General features: G+C 40.8%; 10 non-coding genes across 10 annotated transcripts; all 10 read left to right on the top strand.

Moving 5' to 3' along the window:
• The first annotated feature begins 1,448 nt into the window (after positions 1 to 1,448).
• TRNAL-AAG (transfer RNA leucine (anticodon AAG)) lies at positions 1,449 to 1,530 on the top strand. Its single transcript has one exon. It is a non-coding gene; the product is annotated as a tRNA-Leu (tRNA).
• A 2,254-nt stretch (positions 1,531 to 3,784) lies between these two features.
• Positions 3,785 to 3,866, top strand: TRNAL-AAG (transfer RNA leucine (anticodon AAG)). Its single transcript has one exon. It is a non-coding gene; the product is annotated as a tRNA-Leu (tRNA).
• An 882-nt stretch (positions 3,867 to 4,748) lies between these two features.
• TRNAL-UAG (transfer RNA leucine (anticodon UAG)) lies at positions 4,749 to 4,830 on the top strand. The gene has a single exon. It is a non-coding gene; the product is annotated as a tRNA-Leu (tRNA).
• A 574-nt stretch (positions 4,831 to 5,404) lies between these two features.
• On the top strand, positions 5,405 to 5,486 carry TRNAL-AAG (transfer RNA leucine (anticodon AAG)). Its single transcript has one exon. It is a non-coding gene; the product is annotated as a tRNA-Leu (tRNA).
• Positions 5,487 to 6,368: 882 nt separating this feature from the next.
• On the top strand, positions 6,369 to 6,450 carry TRNAL-UAG (transfer RNA leucine (anticodon UAG)). Its single transcript has one exon. It is a non-coding gene; the product is annotated as a tRNA-Leu (tRNA).
• A 574-nt stretch (positions 6,451 to 7,024) lies between these two features.
• Positions 7,025 to 7,106, top strand: TRNAL-AAG (transfer RNA leucine (anticodon AAG)). The gene has a single exon. It is a non-coding gene; the product is annotated as a tRNA-Leu (tRNA).
• Positions 7,107 to 11,101: 3,995 nt separating this feature from the next.
• TRNAL-UAG (transfer RNA leucine (anticodon UAG)) lies at positions 11,102 to 11,187 on the top strand. Its single transcript has one exon. It is a non-coding gene; the product is annotated as a tRNA-Leu (tRNA).
• A 508-nt stretch (positions 11,188 to 11,695) lies between these two features.
• Positions 11,696 to 11,777, top strand: TRNAL-AAG (transfer RNA leucine (anticodon AAG)). Its single transcript has one exon. It is a non-coding gene; the product is annotated as a tRNA-Leu (tRNA).
• An 882-nt stretch (positions 11,778 to 12,659) lies between these two features.
• Positions 12,660 to 12,741, top strand: TRNAL-UAG (transfer RNA leucine (anticodon UAG)). Its single transcript has one exon. It is a non-coding gene; the product is annotated as a tRNA-Leu (tRNA).
• Positions 12,742 to 13,315: 574 nt separating this feature from the next.
• TRNAL-AAG (transfer RNA leucine (anticodon AAG)) lies at positions 13,316 to 13,397 on the top strand. Its single transcript has one exon. It is a non-coding gene; the product is annotated as a tRNA-Leu (tRNA).
• The last annotated feature ends 688 nt before the right edge of the window (positions 13,398 to 14,085 follow it).

Below are 14,085 nucleotides of genomic sequence, written 5' to 3'. Positions count from 1 at the left end.
ATGGAATGTAGACTCTCTGCTTTAGCAGCATTAGAAAAGCTGCAATCATTGCATGTTTTGTTTGATACATGATACATACATATAATATGCATGTTGTGCACATATTACATACATGCTACACACACTACACACATATGACATACATGTTACACACATGTGACACACGTGCTACTTACATATTACACACATAGTTCACACATATTATACAAATGTTACATACATATGATATACATGTTGCATGCATGTTACATACATGTCACACTCATGTTGCACACCATTTAGACACCATTTTACACACATGTCACATGCATGTTACACATATTACACACATATAACATACATGTCATACACATCACATACATGCTACACACATATGCCATGCATGTCACACACATGTTACATTAATATGACACACATATGACATGCATATTGCACATATCTTACATACATGTTACACACATATGGCATGCATATGACATGCATGGTACACACATGTTACATACATGTTACACATATGACACACAATACACATATGGCATACATATCACACATATTACATACGTGTTACACACATATTACATACGTGTTACACACATATTACACAGATTATACATACATATGACATACATGTTGAATACATGTTACATACATGTCATACACTTATGAAATACATGTTACACACGTTACATACATATGACACACATGACATGCATGTTACGTACATGTCACATACAAACAATGAATGCAGGGCATGGAATGTAGACTGTCATGCCTCTTTTTAGTCCTTAGCAAGAGCATTTTCACAGGTAGCATGGCCGAGCGGTCTAAGGCTCCAGTCTCTTTGGAGGCGTGGGTTCAAATCCCACTGCTGCCAAGCTCTTTTAACAAATGCCTATCCTTGATTGCTCAAGCGTCTCTGAAGTTTCTGCTGCACTTTGCTGTCATTCCTTGCTCAACACACTGGAATCTCAGAACAGCAGCATTAGGAAATTGCATGCTTTGGTTGAGAAGTCTTCCAAAAGGGCACACTTCTGATGAGATGACTAGTGAAATCTTGTCAACGTTACAAAACAAGTCCAACTGAACGTGATTACCTCTCCTGTAAGCTAGATTCCACATTAACACTTTAAGTGTGGACACCAAAAAACAAGCAGTACTAATGAAAAGCTGGCACACTTTTCAGCAGAGTGCCAAGTGAACTTGCCACAGAATGCTGCACCCAAAGTCCACTCTCAAGTGTAAAGTGACCACCACCTGCTGCCTCAGAAAGAGGACTGAAACACATAATGTGGCATCTTGGCCATCTCCGTGAAACTTTAACTACCTTTTATAATGGATAAAGTGGTGAATACTTGTAGTTTAGAGTTCTGAGGCCTCCAGCTCAAGCAATGAATGCAGAGCATGGAATGTCCCACCCCATTTTAGTCGATAACGTGTTCATTTTTATGGGTAGCATGGCCGAGCGGTCTAAGGCGCTGGATTAAGGCTCCAGTCTCTTTGGGGGCGTGGGTTCGAATCCCACTGCTGCCAAACTCCTTTTAACAAAATCCCTACCCTCTAGGGCTCAAGCTTCTCTGATCTTGCTCCTGCAATTTACTGCAGTTCCTTTCCCAACTCACTGGAATCTCAAAAAACACTTACCTCTCTGCTTTAGCAGCATTAGAAAAGCTGCAATCATTGCATGTTTTGTTTGATACATGATACATACATATAATATGCATGTTGTGCACATATTACATACATGCTACACACACTACACACATATGACATACATGTTACACACATGTGACACACATGCTACTTACATATTACACACATAGTTCACACATATTACACAAATGTTACATACATATGATATACATGTTGCATGCATGTTACATACATGTCACACTCATGTTGCACACCATTTAGACACAATTTTACACACATGTCACATGCATGTTACACATATTACACACATATAACATACATGTCATACACATCGCATACATGCTACACACATATGCCATGCATGTCACACACATGTTACATTAATATGACACACATATGACATGCATGTTGCACATATCTTACATACATGTTACACACATATGGCATGCATATGACATGCATGGTACACACATGTTACATACATGTTACACATATGACACACAATACACATATGGCATACATATCACACATATTACATATGTGTTACACACATATTACACAGATTATACATACATATGACATACATGTTGAATGCATGTTACATACATGTCATACACTTATGAAATACATGTTAAACACGTTACATACATATGACACACATGACATACATGTTACGTACATGTCACATACAAACAATGAATGCAGAGCATGGAATGTAGATTCTCTGCTTTAGCAGCATTAGAAAAGCTGCAATCATTGCATGTTTTGTTTGATACATGATACATACATATAATATGCATGTTGTGCACATATTACATACATGCTACACACACTACACACATATGACATACATGTTACACACATGTGACACACGTGCTACTTACATATTACACACATAGTTCACACATATTATACAAATGTTACATACATATGATATACATGTTGCATGCATGTTACATACATGTCACACTCATGTTGCACACCATTTAGACACCATTTTACACACATGTCACATGCATGTTACACATATTACACACATATAACATACATGTCATACACATCACATACATGCTACACACATATGCCATGCATGTCACACACATGTTACATTAATATGACACACATATGACATGCATATTGCACATATCTTACATACATGTTACACACATATGGCATGCATATGACATGCATGGTACACACATGTTACATACATGTTACACATATGACACACAATACACATATGGCATACATATCACACATATTACATACGTGTTACACACATATTACACAGATTATACATACATATGACATACATGTTGAATACATGTTACATACATGTCATACACTTATGAAATACATGTTACACACGTTACATACATATGACACACATGACATACATGTTACGTACATGTCACATACAAACAATGAATGCAGAGCATGGAATGTAGACTGTCATGCCTCTTTTTAGTCCTTAGCAAGAGCATTTTCACAGGTAGCATGGCCGAGCGGTCTAAGGCTCCAGTCTCTTTGGAGGCGTGGGTTCAAATCCCACTGCTGCCAAGCTCTTTTAACAAATGCCTATCCTTGATTGCTCAAGCGTCTCTGAAGTTTCTGCTGCACTTTGCTGTCATTCCTTGCTCAACACACTGGAATCTCAGAACAGCAGCATTAGGAAATTGCATGCTGTGGTTGAGAAGTCTTCCAAAAGGGCACACTTCTGATGAGATGACTAGTGAAATCTTGTCAACGTTACAAAACAAGTTCAACTGAACGTGATTACCTCTCCTGTAAGCTAGATTCCACATTAACACTTTAAGTGTGGACACCAAAAAACAAGCAGTACTAATGAAAAGCTGGCACACTTTTCAGCAGAGTGCCAAGTGAACTTGCCACAGAATGCTGCACCCAAAGTCCACTCTCAAGTGTAAAGTGACCACCACCTGCTGCCTCAGAAAGAGGACTGAAACACATAAGGTGGCATCTTGGCCATCTCCGTGAAACTTCAACTACCTTTTATAATGGATAAAGTGGTGAATACTTGTAGTTTAGAGTTCTGAGGCCTCCAGCTCAAGCAATGAATGCAGAGCATGGAATGTCCCACCCCATTTTAGTCGATAATGTGTTCATTTTTATGGGTAGCATGGCCGAGCGGTCTAAGGCGCTGGATTAAGGCTCCAGTCTCTTTGGGGGCGTGGGTTCGAATCCCACTGCTGCCAAACTCCTTTTAACAAAATCCCTACCCTCTAGGGCTCAAGCTTCTCTGATCTTGCTCCTGCAATTTACTGCAGTTCCTTTCCCAACTCACTGGAATCTCAAAAAACACTTACCTCTCTGCTTTAGCAGCATTAGAAAAGCTGCAATCATTGCATGTTTTGTTTGATACATGATACATACATATAATATGCATGTTGTGCACATATTACATACATGCTACACACACTACACACATATGACATACATGTTACACACATGTGACACACGTGCTACTTACATATTACACACATAGTTCACACATATTACACAAATGTTACATACATATGATATACATGTTGCATGCATGTTACATACATGTCACACTCATGTTGCACACCATTTAGACACAATTTTACACACATGTCACATGCATGTTACACATATTACACACATATAACATACATGTCATACACATCACATACATGCTACACACATATGCCATGCATGTCACACACATGTTACATTAATATGACACACATATGACATGCATGTTGCACATATCTTACATACATGTTACACACATATGGCATGCATATGACATGCATGGTACACACATGTTACATACATGTTACACATATGACACACAATACACATATGGCATACATATCACACATATTTCATACGTGTTACACACATATTACACAGATTATACATAAATATGACATACATGTTGAATACATGTTACATACATGTCATACACTTATGAAATACATGTTACACACGTTACATACATATGACACACATGACATACATGTTACGTACATGTCACATACAAACAATGAATGCAGAGCATGGAATGTAGACTGTCATGCCTCTTTTTAGTCCTTAGCAAGAGCACTTTCACAGGTAGCATGGCTGAGCGGTCTAAGGCGCTGGATTTAGGCTCCAGTCTCTTTGCAGGCGTGGGTTCAAATCCCACTGCTGCCAAGCTCTTTTAACAAATGCCTATCCTTGATTGCTCAAGCGTCTCTGAAGTTTCTGCTGCACTTTGCTGGCATTCCTTGCTCAACACACTGGAATCTCAGAACAGCAGCATTAGGAAATTGCATGCTTTGGTTGAGAAGTCTTCCAAAAGGGCACACTTCTGATGAGATGACTAGTGAAATCTTGTCAACGTTACAAAACAAGTCGAACTGAACGTGATTACCTCTCCTGTAAGCTAGATTCCACATTAACACTTTAAGTGTGGACACCAAAAAACAAGCAGTACTAATGAAAAGCTGGCACACTTTTCAGCAGAGTGCCAAGTGAACTTGCCACAGAATGCTGCACCCAAAGTCCACTCTCAAGTGTAAAGTGACCACCACCTGCTGCCTCAGAAAGAGGACTGAAACACATAAGGTGGCATCTTGGCCATCTCCGTGAAACTTCAACTACCTTTTATAATGGATAAAGTGGTGAATACTTGTAGTTTAGAGTTCTGAGGCCTCCAGCTCAAGCAATGAATGCAGAGCATGGAATGTCCCACCCCATTTTAGTCGATAATGTGTTCATTTTTATGGGTAGCATGGCCGAGCGGTCTAAGGCGCTGGATTAAGGCTCCAGTCTCTTTGGGGGCGTGGGTTCGAATCCCACTGCTGCCAAACTCCTTTTAACAAAATCCCTACCCTCTAGGGCTCAAGCTTCTCTGATCTTGCTCCTGCAATTTACTGCAGTTCCTTTCCCAACTCACTGGAATCTCAAAAAACACTTACCTCTCTGCTTTAGCAGCATTAGAAAAGCTGCAATCATTGCATGTTTTGTTTGATACATGATACATACATATAATATGCATGTTGTGCACATATTACATACATGCTACACACACTACACACATATGACATACATGTTACACACATGTGACACACATGCTACTTACATATTACACACATAGTTCACACATATTACACAAATGTTACATACATATGATATACATGTTGCATGCATGTTACATACATGTCACACTCATGCTGCACACCATTTAGACACAATTTTACACACATGTCACATGCATGTTACACATATTACACACATATAACATACATGTCATACACATCACATACATGCTACACACATATGCCATGCATGTCACACACATGTTACATTAATATGACACACATATGACATGCATGTTGCACATATCTTACATACATGTTACACACATATGGCATGCATATGACATGCATGGTACACACATGTTACATACATGTTACACATATGACACACAATACACATATGGCATACATATCACACATATTTCATACGTGTTACACACATATTACACAGATTATACATAAATATGACATACATGTTGAATACATGTTACATACATGTCATACACTTATGAAATACATGTTACACACGTTACATACATATGACACACATGACATACATGTTACGTACATGTCACATACAAACAATGAATGCAGAGCATGGAATGTAGACTGTCATGCCTCTTTTTAGTCCTTAGCAAGAGCACTTTCACAGGTAGCATGGCCGAGCGGTCTAAGGCGCTGGATTTAGGCTCCAGTCTCTTTGGAGGCGTGGGTTCAAATCCCACTGCTGCCAAGCTCTTTTAACAAATGCCTATCCTTGATTGCTCAAGCGTCTCTGAAGTTTCTGCTGCACTTTGCTGGCATTCCTTGCTCAACACACTGGAATCTCAGAACAGCAGCATTAGGAAATTGCATGCTTTGGTTGAGAAGTCTTCCAAAAGGGCACACTTCTGATGAGATGACTAGTGAAATCTTGTCAACGTTACAAAACAAGTCCAACTGAACGTGATTACCTCTCCTGTAAGCTAGATTCCACATTAACACTTTAAGTGTGGACACCAAAAAACAAGCAGTACTAATGAAAAGCTGGCACACTTTTCAGCAGAGTGCCAAGTGAACTTGCCACAGAATGCTGCACCCAAAGTCCACTCTCAAGTGTAAAGTGACCACCACCTGCTGCCTCAGAAAGAGGACTGAAACACATAAGGTGGCATCTTGGCCATCTCCGTGAAACTTCAACTACCTTTTATAATGGATAAAGTGGTGAATACTTGTAGTTTAGAGTTCTGAGGCCTCCAGCTCAAGCAATGAATGCAGAGCATGGAATGTCCCACCCCATTTTAGTCGATAATGTGTTCATTTTTATGGGTAGCATGGCCGAGCGGTCTAAGGCGCTGGATTAAGGCTCCAGTCTCTTTGGGGGCGTGGGTTCGAATCCCACTGCTGCCAAACTCCTTTTAACAAAATCCCTACCCTCTAGGGCTCAAGCTTCTCTGATCTTGCTCCTGCAATTTACTGCAGTTCCTTTCCCAACTCACTGGAATCTCAAAAAACACTTACCTCTCTGCTTTAGCAGCATTAGAAAAGCTGCAATCATTGCATGTTTTGTTTGATACATGATACATACATATAATATGCATGTTGTGCACATATTACATACATGCTACACACACTACACACATATGACATACATGTTACACACATGTGACACACATGCTACTTACATATTACACACATAGTTCACACATATTACACAAATGTTACATACATATGATATACATGTTGCATGCATGTTACATACATGTCACACTCATGTTGCACACCATTTAGACACAATTTTACACACATGTCACATGCATGTTACACATATTACACACATATAACATACATGTCATACACATCACATACATGCTACACACATATGCCATGCATGTCACACACATGTTACATTAATATGACACACATATGACATGCATGTTGCACATATCTTACATACATGTTACACACATATGGCATGCATATGACATGCATGGTACACACATGTTACATACATGTTACACATATGACACACAATACACATATGGCATACATATCACTAGACATGTGCAGAGTAAAATATTTCGTTTCGGAATTTCGTTTTCGTCTGAAAACTTAATTTATTTAGTTACTCCCGAAATTCGTTTTTATTTATTTCGTTTTTCGTTCAAAAATTGCATTCGTCCGAAAATCCACATGAATTACGGTCGAATCTGTCTTGGAAGGCTTATGGTGTCTGTCGAATGTATAAAGAAGATTCGACGGAGCTAACTATATAGCATACTTTAGAACCCTATTAAAGTCTATGGGACTCCAACGTTCAAAATCTAAAGTGCTAATTTTAAAGGCTAATTTGCAAGTTACTGTCCTAAAAAGTGTTTGGGGACCCGGGTCCTGCCCCAGGGGACATGTATCAATGCAAAAAAAAGTTTTAAAAACGGCCGTTTTTTCGGGAGCAGTGATTTTAATAATGATTAAAGTGAAACAATAAAAGTGTAATATTCCTTTAAATTTCGTAGGGGGGGGTTGTCTATAGTATGCCTGTGAAGGGGCGCATGTTTCCCGTGCTTAGAATTGTCCCTGCACAAAGTGTCATTTATGCAGGAAAAAAAGTCCTTTAAAATCACTCGCAGCTATAATGAATTGTCGGCTCCCGTAATACAGAGAACACTCATTGAAAGTCATTGATAAAAAATAAATAAATAAATAAATAAAAAAAAAAGCGTGGGGGTCCCCCAAATTCAATTACCAGGCCCTTCAGGTCTGGTATGGATATTAAGGAGAACCCTGCCTCAAATTTAAGAAAAAATTTGACGTGGGGTTCCCCCTAAATATCCATAACCAGACCCTTCAGGTCTGGTATGGATATTAAGGGGAACCCCGCGTCAAATTAAAAAAAAAATTGACGTGGGGTTCCCCCTAAAAATCCATACCAGACCCTTTATCCGAGCACGCAACCTGGCAGGCCGCAGGAAAAGAGGGGGGGACGAGAAAGCGCCCCCCCCTCCCTCCTGAACCGTACCAGGCCACATGCCCTCAACATTGGGAGGATGCTTTGGGGGTCCGTGACCCCTCAAAGCACCTTGTCCCCATGTTGATGAGGACAAGGGCCTCATCCCCACAACCCTGGCCGGTGGTTGTGGAGGTCTGCGGGCGGGGGGCTTATCAGAATCTGGAAGCCCCCTTTAACAAGGGGACCCCCAGATCCCGGCCCCCCCCCTGTTTGAAATGGTAAGGGGGTACAAAAGTACCCCTACCATTTCACAAAGAAAGTGTAAAAAATGTTTAAATAAAACAAACACACTTTTTAAAAATTCCTTTATTAAAAATAAAAAAAGATTCCAGCGGCGGTAATCCACTCTTGCTATCCAGCGACGGACGGTCAGCTCTCCATCGATGTCTAATGTCATCCAGCGCAGCGCAGCGAATCCTTCGTCCTTCTTCTGTCTCCTCCACGGAGACACTGGAGGCATTCCGGCGCTGACGTTTCTTATATACGGAGGGCGGGGCCACCCGTCACCTGACCCCGCCCCCCTCTGACGCAAGGGGAAACCCGGGGTTCCCCGTGACGTATGGGTGACCCCGCCCCCCTCTGATGTAACGGAAACCTGCCTGTGTTACATCAGAGGGGTGCGGGTCACCCCTACGTCACAGGGAACCCCGGGTTTCCCCTTGCGTCAGAGGGGGGCGGGGTCAGGTGACGGGTGGCCCCGCCCACCCTATATAAGAAACGTCAAGCCGCCGGAATGTCTGTAGTGTCTCCTCCACGGAGACAGAAGAAGGATGCTGCGCTGCGCTGGATGACATTAGACATCGATGGAGAGCTGACCGTCCGTCGCTGGATAGCAAGAGTGGATTACCGCCGCTGGAATCTTTTTTTTATTTTTAATAAAGGAATTTTTCAAAAGTGTGTTTGTTTTATTTAACCATTTTTTACACTTTCTTTGTGAAATGGTAGGGGTACTTTTGTACCCCCTTACCATTTCAAACAGGGGGGGGGCCGGGATCTGGGGGTCCCCTTGTTAAAGGGGGCTTCCAGATTCTGATAAGCCCCCCGCCCGCAGACCTCCACAACCACCGGCCAGGGTTGTGGGGATGAGGCCCTTGTCCTCATCAACATGGGGACAAGGTGCTTTGAGGGGTCACGGACCCCCAAAGCATCCTCCCAATGTTGAGGGCATGTGGCCTGGTACGGTTCAGGAGGGAGGGGGGCCGCTCTCTCGTCCCCCCCTCTTTTCCTGCGGCCTGCCAGGTTGCGTGCTCGGATAAAGGGTCTGGTATGGATTTTTAGGGGGAACCCCATGTCAAATTTTTTTTAAATTTGATGCGGGGTTCCCCTTAATATCCATACCAGACCTGAAGGGTCTGGTTATGGATATTTAGGGGGAACCCCACGTCAAATTTTTTCTTAAATTTGAGGCAGGGTTCCCCTTAATATCCATACCAGACCTGAAGGGCCTGGAAATTGAATTTGGGGGACCCCCACGCTTTTTTTTTTATTTATTTATTTATTTTTTTATCAATGACTTTCAATGAGTGTTCTCTGTATTACGGGAGCCGACAATTCATTATAGCTGCGAGTGATTTTAAAGGACTTTTTTTCCTGCATAAATGACACTTTGTGCAGGGACAATTCTAAGCACGGGAAACATGCGCCCCTTCACAGGCATACTATAGACAACCCCCCCCCTACGAAATTTAAAGGAATATTACACTTTTATTGTTTCACTTTAATCATTATTAAAATCACTGCTCCCGAAAAAACGGCCGTTTTTAAAACTTTTTTTTGCATTGATACATGTCCCCTGGGGCAGGACCCGGGTCCCCAAACACTTTTTAGGACAGTAACTTGCAGAATCTTTTCTCTCTGTCAAATCTTTTTTCTCTGTCGAATATTTTCTCTATATAATCTTGGACTAATAGAGGTAAGGTTAAGCACATTCGACCACAGGTTCTATAGACAGATTGTTATCGTCAGAGTCATGTCGAATCTCCTATTCTATATCGAACTGTTGTAACAATGAAAACGAAAATAAAGCATTTATTTATGTCGGATCTTTCGTTTTTCGGATTTTGTGCTTTCGTTATCGTTTGTCAAAACGAAAACGAAAATAGCTGAAATTCGGACGAAAATGCATTCGGACGAAAACGAATGCACATGTCTACATATCACACATATTTCATACGTGTTACACACATATTACACAGATTATACATAAATATGACATACATGTTGAATACATGTTACATACATGTCATACACTTATGAAATACATGTTACACACGTTACATACATATGACACACATGACATACATGTTACGTACATGTCACATACAAACAATGAATGCAGAGCATGGAATGTAGACTGTCATGCCTCTTTTTAGTCCTTAGCAAGAGCACTTTCACAGCTAGCATGGCCGAGCGGTCTAAGGCGCTGGATTTAGGCTCCAGTCTCTTTGGAGGCGTGGGTTCAAATCCCACTGCTGCCAAGCTCTTTTAACAAATGCCTATCCTTGATTGCTCAAGCGTCTCTGAAGTTTCTGCTGCACTTTGCTGGCATTCCTTGCTCAACACACTGGAATCTCAGAACAGCAGCATTAGGAAATTGCATGCTTTGGTTGAGAAGTCTTCCAAAAGGGCACACTTCTGATGAGATGACTAGTGAAATCTTGTCAACGTTACAAAACAAGTCCAACTGAACGTGATTACCTCTCCTGTAAGCTAGATTCCACATTAACACTTTAAGTGTGGACACCAAAAAACAAGCAGTACTAATGAAAAGCTGGCACACTTTTCAGCAGAGTGCCAAGTGAACTTGCCACAGAATGCTGCACCCAAAGTCCACTCTCAAGTGTAAAGTGACCACCACCTGCTGCCTCAGAAAGAGGACTGAAACACATAAGGTGGCATCTTGGCCATCTCCGTGAAACTTTAACTACCTTTTATAATGGATAAAGTGGTGAATACTTGTAGTTTAGTCGATAATGTGATCATTTTTATGGGTAGCATGGCCGAGCGGTCTAAGGCGCTGGATTAAGGCTCCAGTCTCTTTGGGGGCGTGGGTTCGAATCCCACTGCTGCCAAACTCCTTTTAACAAAATCCCTACCCTCTAGGGCTCAAGCTTCTCTGATCTTGCTCCTGCAATTTACTGCAGTTCCTTTCCCAACTCACTGGAATCTCAAAAAACACTTACCTCTCTGCTTTAGCAGCATTAGAAAAGCTGCAATCATTGCATGTTTTGTTTGATACATGATACATACATATAATATGCATGTTGTGCACATATTACATACATGCTACACACACTACACACATATGACATACATGTTACACACATGTGACACACGTGCTACTTACATATTACACACATAGTTCACACATATTATACAAATGTTACATACATATGATATACATGTTGCATGCATGTTACATACATGTCACACTCATGTTGCACACCATTTAGACACCATTTTACACACATGTCACATGCATGTTACACATATTACACACATATAACATACATGTCATACACATCACATACATGCTACACACATATGCCATGCATGTCACACACATGTTACATTAATATGACACACATATGACATGCATGTTGCACATATCTTACATACATGTTACACACATATGGCATGCATATGACATGCATGGTACACACATGTTACATACATATTACACATATGACACACAATACACATATGGCATACATATCACACATATTACATACGTGTTACACACATATTACACAGATTATACATACATATGACATACATGTTGAATACATGTTACATACATGTCATACACTTATGAAATACATGTTACACACGTTACATACATATGACACACATGACATACATGTTACGTACATGTCACATACAAACAATGAATGCAGAGCATGGAATGTAGACTGTCATGCCTCTTTTTAGTCCTTAGCAAGAGCACTTTCACAGGTAACATGGCCGAGCGGTCTAAGGCGCTGGATTTAGGCTCCAGTCTCTTTGGAGGCGTGGGTTCAAATCCCACTGCTGCCAAGCTCTTTTAACAAATGCCTATCCTTGATTGCTCAAGCGTCTCTGAAGTTTCTGCTGCACTTTGCTGGCATTCCTTGCTCAACACACTGGAATCTCAGAACAGCAGCATTAGGAAATTGCATGCTTTGGTTGAGAAGTCTTCCAAAAGGGCACACTTCTGATGAGATGACTAGTGAAATCTTGTCAACGTTACAAAACAAGTCCAACTGAACGTGATTACCTCTCCTGTAAGCTAGATTCCACATTAACACTTTAAGTGTGGACACCAAAAAACAAGCAGTACTAATGAAAAGCTGGCACACTTTTCAGCAGAGTGCCAAGTGAACTTGCCACAGAATGCTGCACCCAAAGTCCACTCTCAAGTGTAAAGTGACCACCACCTGCTGCCTCAGAAAGAGGACTGAAACACATAATGTGGCATCTTGGCCATCTCCGTGAAACTTTAACTACCTTTTATAATGGATAAAGTGGTGAATACTTGTAGTTTAGAGTTCTGAGGCCTCCAGCTCAAGCAATGAATGCAGAGCATGGAATGTCCCACCCCATTTTAGTCGATAACGTGTTCATTTTTATGGGTAGCATGGCCGAGCGGTCTAAGGCGCTGGATTAAGGCTCCAGTCTCTTTGGGGGCGTGGGTTCGAATCCCACTGCTGCCAAACTCCTTTTAACAAAATCCCTACCCTCTAGGGCTCAAGCTTCTCTGATCTTGCTCCTGCAATTTACTGCAGTTCCTTTCCCAACTCACTGGAATCTCAAAAAACACTTACCTCTCTGCTTTAGCAGCATTAGAAAAGCTGCAATCATTGCATGTTTTGTTTGATACATGATACATACATATAATATGCATGTTGTGCACATATTACATACATGCTACACACACTACACACATATGACATACATGTTACACACATGTGACACACATGCTACTTACATATTACACACATAGTTCACACATATTACACAAATGTTACATACATATGATATACATGTTGCATGCATGTTACATACATGTCACACTCATGTTGCACACCATTTAGACACAATTTTACACACATGTCACATGCATGTTACACATATTACACACATATAACATACATGTCATACACATCGCATACATGCTACACACATATGCCATGCATGTCACACACATGTTACATTAATATGACACACATATGACATGCATGTTGCACATATCTTACATACATGTTACACACATATGGCATGCATATGACATGCATGGTACACACATGTTACATACATGTTACACATATGACACACAATACACATATGGCATACATATCACACATATTACATATGTGTTACACACATATTACACAGATTATA

The sequence above is a fragment of the Lithobates pipiens genome, unplaced genomic scaffold (assembly GCF_037356315.1).
Source record: "Lithobates pipiens isolate NorthernLeopardFrog02 unplaced genomic scaffold, aLitPip1_a1.2 Scaffold_28, whole genome shotgun sequence".
Lineage (NCBI taxonomy): Eukaryota > Metazoa > Chordata > Amphibia > Anura > Ranidae > Lithobates > Lithobates pipiens.
This window is presented reverse-complemented; position numbering and strand designations above follow the sequence as displayed.